Raw genomic sequence first — 8,766 nt, forward strand, 5'->3', positions numbered from 1 at the left:
GTAGAAAACTAACACTTTGGAACAAATCAACAAGATCAGTAATTAGGACATGGATTTACTAATAAATTTTTTCAAATGATTGTAAGTGAGTAAAAGGGAAGAAGAGCAAACATATTTTTTTAAACATACTATGAAGTAAAATTAGGCAGGTATGAATCAAGAATAAATGAATATATAAAAGAATAAATTTTGCAATGAAAATACGTTAATTAAAAAAATTGTTTTAATTCCATGGACAAAATAATACTCTAGAAAGACAGTCAAAGAGAGAATTACTGAATTGAAATATAGCCTTGAGGAATTCTTTCAGAACATCACTTTGAGAGATAAAGAAAGAAAAAAGCACAACAGAGAAATTTAGAGACATGAAGGGTAAAATGAGGCACCAATAAACTTAAGTATAATAAGTTTCCCAAAATTGATAATAGAGGTAATGACAGGCAATATTTGTTCAATATGGCTGAGTATTTTCCACATTTGAAGAAAATTTAAAATGTACATGTAAAGCTCAGCTAGATTAATGAAAACAAACTACTTCCATGGACACATTCTCATGAAATTTCAGAATACAAAGAAAAAGAATCTTATAAGTCTTTGAGAAGAATATTAAAAAGTACTTACAAAGGAATGACAATTACACTTACAGCAGTGAGCTCATCAGCAAAAATGAATGACAGAAGATGATGGAATAAAATCTTCTAAGTACTGGAGGAAAATAACTTGCAATTTCAAATTCTAGATCCAGCTAAATAAAGTATCATTCTAAAGAGAGAGAATTAAAGATATTTTCAGATATTTAAACAAGTAGGAGAATTTACTACCCACAGAACCTCATTGGAAGAACTACTAAAGCGTGCAATTTAACAAGAATAAAACTTAACCCAGAAATAAAAATACCACAAACATTAAAATATTTACCATAGAGTTACTACTTTTTGGTCAAAATATGCACAAATCTAAAATTCTAAAAGTAAATTCTGTTCAATGAAGAGTTAACTTTCTAAGTTTTGTTCCTCATTCAAGAAAATAGAAGTAATGAAAACTTTAGACTCTGATAGAAAAATATATTTGAGTATGTATGCTAACTGTTGTAAAGGTAATAAACCAGTAGAGGGGAAAGAGTGAACAAAACAAACTTATCAATCCAACAGAAGGCAGATAAGGAGACAAATAAGCAAAGGAAAAGCATAGGAAACAGAAAACACAAAATGTTAGAGATAGTTCCAAATTCAACAGTCTAAAATGTGATGAAGTGAGAAATCTGTAAACATTGAATTATATATTTGGAAAATAAAATAATCTAAATACATAAATTAAAGATTAATTAAGATTACAAAATATTTACAATGAATAACATAAAAGTATTATATAAAAACCTAATAGGATGCAGCTAAAGCATTGTTTAGATGGAAGTTTTAGACAAATGCAATTATTTTAAAAACAAGAGACATTAAAAACAAATTAACTATAGAAGCTATTGAAAGAGAAACAGATTATACCTTAAAAAGGCAGAAATAAGGAAATAAAAGAGACAAGAGCAGACTAAAACAAAATAGAAAAAATAGTCACAAAAGCAATAGAATATTTCTTAAAAAGACTAATAAAATGAACTATCCTCTAGCAAGGCATTGATGTGAGTGCTTTACATTACATTAATTTGTTTAATCCTTACAGGAATAATAATACCTATATGGTAGGTATTATTAAGTGTCAGTACAAATAAACATTAACAGAGAAGGGAAAAGGAGAACACGGCTATAAATACAACAGAGATTTTACAAATAGTAGTAAGCTCTGAAGACAATTTTTGCCACTACATTGAAAATTTGTCCATGTCAATTACCAAAAGTAACTTAAGAAGAAAAGAGCTAAATAACCCCATACCTATTTTTAAAAACAGAACTGGCAGTCTAAAACCTCTCCCTCTAAAAAGCTATTAGTAAGCTCAGGCAATTTTACAGAATCACTTTATTAATTTCTATGTTATATAAAAAGTTTTGTATAATTAAATTAGGGAGTAGGTTAACAAATTAATGTTAGGAAGTTAATATAAGTTTGAAAATAAGACCTGACAGAGAATTCAAGAAAATCTAAAATTATAGATAATCTCATGTGGTAACATAGATGAAAAAGTCCTAAATTTAATTTTTATAAATCAAATCCAGCAGTGTTAATGTATACCTTGTAACTAAGGGGGATTTATCACAGGAACTCAAGAGTGATTCAACATCAGAAAATACTGCAATGTAATTTACACATTGACAAATAAAAACTATTTAAGAAAAAAAAAATATATAAGTAAAACTTAAGAAATATATCCATTCTACATCAATAAGGCAGTGTTGCCCACTATCACGCGTCATTCATAGTTATTAATCGTTGTACTAAAGTTCCTAGCCAAGGCAAGGCTACCAGAAAAATAAATAAAACATAAGGATTGGTAAAGAGTAAATAAAACAATATTTATTTATATAGAACACATTTATCAATAAAGAGAATGTACAATAATTTCCAAACAAACAGTAAGAACACATAATAAAGTTTAGCAAAATGATTAGTATAAGATCAGTATATAAAATCAAAAGGAATTTTTATATTTTAATATATTAAATATATAAAATCAGCAAAATAACCAATTAAAATTATAATAGAAAATGGTACTGATTTTAATAGCAGTGAAAATTATAAAGTACCTAGGAAAATACCTACAAAAATATGTAAGCCCTGTATTCATTTCCTAGGGCTGCCTTAACAAAATAGTAGAAGCTGAGTGGCTTAAACCAACAGAAATTTCTTGTCTCATGGATCTGGAGACTACAGGTCTAAAATCAAGGTGTTGGCAGGGCTATACTTTCTTTAAACCCTCTAAGGGATCCTTCCTTGCCTCTTCCAGTTTCTGGTAGCCTCAGGGGCTCCTTGGTTTGGAGACGCAGGACTCCAACCTTTGCCTCCATCTTAATTGTGGTGCTTTCCCTGCGTGTCTGTGTCTTCATATGGTCCACGGTCATCTTCTTATAAAGACCACATATTCTATCAGGGCCCCACTCTGTACCTGTATGAGCTCATCTTAACTAATTACATCTGTAACAATCTTCTTTGCAAATAAGGTCACATTCTGGGTACTGGGGGTGAAGACTTCAACGTATCTTTTGGAGGACACAGTTCAGTGCATAACAATCCCCAAATTCAAATTATTATTTAAGGACATAGAAGACCTGTATCACTGTCCAAAAGACAAAGACCATCAGGAACACCTGTCTTCAAATTGACCTGTCATCAATTCTACAGATTACTCGACTCAGTGGGGAGAACTGTATGCCATGGGGAACAGTGGGGTATCTCAGTAAGATAAGGATGTGTATGGGGAGCTTCTGATAGGATTTAGGCTTGTGTGGATGATTTGGGGAGGGCTTAAGGAAGTGAGGGACTGCTCTGGACTGGAAGATGTGAGAAAACAAAGGTAATTGCTTAAAGATTACAGGTTACTGGAGATCTTAACAACTTTAAGAGGTGTGAGGAACAGAGTGGAGCTCATTCTGTAACTGGCAAAGAAGCAACACTCACTCATGTTAGCTGGGGAGGGCATGGTTGGTCATCTTTGTGGCTAGCATGGTGCTCTTGTTTTCTTCTGTGTCATTAGGTCATGGCCTTGTTTTAGTCTTACTCCATCACAGTCTCAGGGGCCTTATCCGACGGATTCTGTGACATAGTCACCACCGTCTAACTGTCACAAGCCAGTTAACAGCTAATAAGGGTACTTTTCCTTATCTTACCTGAATTACCATGATTATGAATGAGAATATTATAAAGATGTCAGTTCTACCCAAATTAATTGATAAAACCACTTTGCAGAATAAAAAGATGTAGTAAAGACTATGGAAAATTTTAAAGTGCTCCTTGCTAAAGGCATTAACAGACAATTCTGTTTTCCTTGAAAACAGTGCTGGCTTATAGCTATTGCCCCAGCTTCCAATCTGGTTAGTATTTTCCCCAGATTGTTATATTTTTTAACAAAGTATTAATTTTAATAATTACATTAAAAATAAGCCAGAATTAGTTTGGTAATATGCCTCTGTGTATGTCCAGCTTCTATCATAGTTTTCATCTAGTAGTATGTGATCTATATGTGCAGTGAACAGTTTTCATTCAACAGGAGCTTAATTCAGGAAATCAGTCTTCAATAACCCATCTCCTTTTTCCCAAAACTTTTCATAAGTAATACATCCTACGCCTTCCATTAAAGAACAACATGCAGAATAACCACTGATAAAACAAAGTGTGTACCAACAACAGCAGCTAGAGACAGCAAACTTCTTTTGGTCTCCAGTTACAGTGGGGAATGTATTTTTTTTTATTTAAGCATATTTTTATTTACTAAGGACTCTCATCAAGATGGAAGCTCTTACCATTTGTCTTAGGAATAGAAATGTAAATTAACCTCCATTCATTTATTTTAGCAATATCCTAGCTTTTAATAGTATTTTCCCCAGCTTTATTGAGGTATAATTGACAAAAATGTAATATATATAAAGTGTATGACATGATGATTTGATATACAGGCATGCCTTGAAGATATTGCAGGTTTGGTTCCAGACAACCGCAATAAAACAAATATTGCAATAAAGGGAATCACACGAATTGTTTGGTTTCCCAGTGCATATAGAAATTAGGTTTCGGGCTTCCCTGGTGGCGCAGTGGTTAAGAATCCTCCTGCCAATGCAGGGGACACGAGTTCAAGCCCTGGTCTGGGAAGATCCCACATGCTGCAGAGCAACTAAGCCTGTGCACCACAACTACTGAGCCCGCACGCCTAGAGCCTGCGCTCCGCAACAAGAAAAGCCACGGCAGTGAGAAGCCCGCACACAGCAATGAAGAGTAGCCCCCGCTCCCACAGCTAGGGTAAAGCCCATGCAGGGCAACGAAGACCCAACGCAGTCAAAAATAAATAAAATTTAAAAAAGTATATATATATATATGGTAAAAGAGTTGAGGAGTATTGCTATCTTTAAATAGGAATGGTTCAAGTCTTCATTAAAAAAAAACAACACAATATTGTAGTCTATTAAGTGTGCGATAGCATTATGCCTAAACAAAAATGTACATACCTTAATTTAAAAATACTTTATTGCTAAAAGTGCTAACCATCATCTGAGCCTTCAGCAAGTTGTAATCTTTTTGTTGGTGGAGGGTCTTGCCTCCATGCTGGTGGCTGCTGACTGATCAGGGTGATGGTTGCTGAAGGCTGGGGCTGCTGTGGCCATTTCTTAAAATAAGACAACAATGAGGTTTGCCACATCAATTGACTCTTCCTTTCACAAAATTTTCTCTGCAACATGCAGTGCTGTTTGATAACATTTTACCCACAGTAGGACTTCTTTTAAAATTGGAGTCAAATAAATACACTACCATGTGTAAAATAGCTAGTGGGAACCTGCTGTATAGCACAGGAAGCTCAGCTCGGTGCTCTGTGATGGCCTAGTTGGGTGGGATGGGGGGAGAGGAAGGGGGGTCCAAAAGGGAGGGGATATATGCATACATATGGCTGATTCACTTCACTGTGTGGCAGAAACTAACACGACATTGTAAAGCAATTATACTCCAATAAAAAAATTAAATTAAATTAACTTTTTAAAAATAAATAAATAAAATTAGAGTCAATCCTCTCAAACCCTGACACTGCTTCATCAACTAAGTTCAATGTAATATTCTAAATCCTTTGTTGTCATTTCAACAATCTTCACAGCATCTTCACCAGGGGTACATTCCACTGCAAGTAACTACTTTCTTCGCTCATCCATAAGAAGCAACTCCTCAACACTTAATGTTTTAACATCTCTTGGAGAAATTTGGTCACATCTTCAGGCTCCACTTCTAATTCTAGTTCTATTTCCACTATATCTGCAGTTACTTCCTCCCCTCAAAGTCATCGATGAGAATTGGAATCAACTTCTTCCAAACTCTTGTTAATGTTGATATTTTGACCTCTTTCCAGGAATCACAAATGTCCTTAATGGCATCTAGAATGGTGAATCCTTTCCAGAAGATTTCCAGTTTACTTTGCCTAGATCCATCAGAGGAATCACACTATTTATGACAGCTATAGCCTTACGAAATGTACTTCCTAAATAATAAGACTTGAAAGTCAACATTATTCCTTGATCCATGGGCTGCAGAATGGATGCTGTGTTGGCAGGCATGAAAGCAAAATTAATCTCATTGTCCATTTCCATCAGTGCTCTTGAGTGACCAGGTGCACTGTCATTGAGCAGGAATATTTTGAAAGGAATCCTTTTTTTTTTTTCTTTTTTTGAGCAGTAGATCTCAACATTGGAGTTCTAAATATTCAGTAAACCATGTTGTAAACAGATGTGCTATCATCCAGACTTTGTTGTTCTATTTATAGAGCAGAGGTAGAGTAGATTTAGCATGATTCTTAAGGGCCCTAGGATTTTCAGAATGGTACGTGAGCATTGGCTTCAACTTGAAGTCACCAGCTGCATTAGCCTCTAACAAGAGAGTCAGCCTGTCCTTCAAAGCTTTGAAGCCAGGTGCTGACTTCTCCTCATTAGCTATGAAAGTTCTAGCTGGCATCTTCCAATGTAAGACTGTTTCATCTACATTGAAAATCTGTTTTTTAGTGCATCCACTTTCCTTCATTATCTTAGCTAGACCTACTGGATAACTTGCTGCTTCACCTTGCATTGTCATGTTATGGAGATGGCATCTTTCCTTAAACCTCATGAACCAACTCTGCTAGCTTCAGGCTTTTCTTCTGCAGCTTCCTCACCTCTCTCAACCTTCATAGAATTGATTAGAGTTAGGGTCTTGCTCTGCATTAGGCTTCAGCTTAAGGGAATGTTGTGGCTGCTTTGGTCTTCTATCCAGGCCACTAAATCTCTCTCCATATCAGCAATAGGGCTGTTTTGTTTTCTTATCATTTGTGTGTTCACTGCAGTAGTACTTTAAGTTTTCTTCAAAACCTTTTCCTTTGCATTCACAACTTGGCTATTTGGTGCAAGAAGCCTAGCTTTCAGCCTTTCTTAGGTTTGACATGTCTTCCTCACTAAACTTGATTATTTCTAGCTTTTGATTTAAGGTGGGAAACACTCAACTTTTCCTTTAACTTGAACACTTAGAGGCAATTGTAGGATTATTAACTGGTCTAATTTCAATGTTGTTGTGTCTCAGGGAATAGGGAGGTCTCAGGAAAGGGATAGAGACAGGGGAACAGTCAGTTGGTGGAGCAGTCAGAACACACACAACATTTATCAATTAAGTTCGCCGTCTTATATGGGCGCAGTTTGCTTCTCCCCAAAACAATTACAATAGTAACATCAAAGACCATTGATCACAGGTCACCATAATAATTATAATAATAATGAAAAAGTTGGAAAGATTACGAGAATTGCAAAAATATGAACCTGACGTGAAGTGAGCAAATGCTGTTGAAAAAATGGTGCCTATAGAGCCTTGCTCCATGCAGCGTTGCCACAAACCTTCAGTTTGTAAAAAAAAAAAAGAAAAGCAGTATCTGTGAAGTGCAATAAAACGAGGTATGCCTGTACATATACATTACAGAAGGATTCCCACAACCAAGTGGGAGATGTATTTGATGCTGCTGCCTCTGCTGGCCACATGATGTACCAGACAGTTGTGCTATTGCCCCTCTCCCAGTTCACAAGATGCACAGAACTTCCAGATTTTGAGTTTGTGGGGTCCATAGGAAATATGGCAAATTACAGTATGGAATTTGGAATACGTAGAGGAAATGGATGCTGAACAGTCAGTAATCAAACATAGGATGTAATCTAAATAGTCTCGCACAGTGGCTTTATAATTTACATTTATTTTGATAACATTTTCTCTTATTTTTTCCAATCATTTATGTGTATTATTATGAACTCATGGAGTTTTTTGTTTTGTTTTGATTTTGTTTTAATTTTGGGGTTAAAATCCAATAGTATTATTAGAGTTCATTCTAGAATTTAGAAAATTTTATTCTAAAAAATTACACTTTATTTGTAACTTCTCAGAAAGTGAGAGTCTTAGGTTTCATTATCTGAAACATATTTACTTCTTTGTCCAAACCTAGTACAGGTGTAAAATAGTTTCAGAATCATTAGCCCATATCTTGTATGGTAACATTTTAATTTTGTAACAAACACTTTCTAGTAGCCATGAACTCAAGGAAACAATGTATACATTCAATTAAAAATTAAGAACTAAATTTATTTCTTGAAAAAATGAATAATAAAATTTTCCAGTAGTTATTTTAAGAAGACCGTGCCCAAAGATGATGACTTAAAATGTAGATTCAGAAGATGCCATTAAGTATAATTCTGTGAAGTATAACACTGGTTTAATTACTAACTGGATTTTTGCTTATTTTCAATTCGAAGTTTTCTTTTAATAATTTCCAAGTTAAATGATAGTTATTAATGTACTAACTCTATTAGCAGAAAATAATTACACAAACCATATTATATTAATATCATCAGATCCTACAAAGATATCAATTAAGATAAGTCTAATAATGATATAATTTTTTTCATATACTTCATGGCATTAAAGTAAAGGTTTTTGAAATTTCATTCTTTGAAAGGTGAGAAATCTGATATTTTTATAAATGTTTCTGTAAATTCAGTTAAAAAGTTCAACGTTGAAAATACAATTTTTTTTGCAGTAGTAATATCAATATAAATTTTGTTAAGAATGGGATTATGGGGACTTCCCTGGTGGTCCAGTGCTTAACAGTCTGAACTCCCA

The sequence above is a fragment of the Monodon monoceros genome, unplaced genomic scaffold, assembly GCF_005190385.1.
Source record: "Monodon monoceros isolate NGI ecotype Baffin Bay Population unplaced genomic scaffold, NGI_Narwhal_1 Super_Scaffold_20, whole genome shotgun sequence".
NCBI classification, from domain to species: domain Eukaryota; kingdom Metazoa; phylum Chordata; class Mammalia; order Artiodactyla; family Monodontidae; genus Monodon; species Monodon monoceros.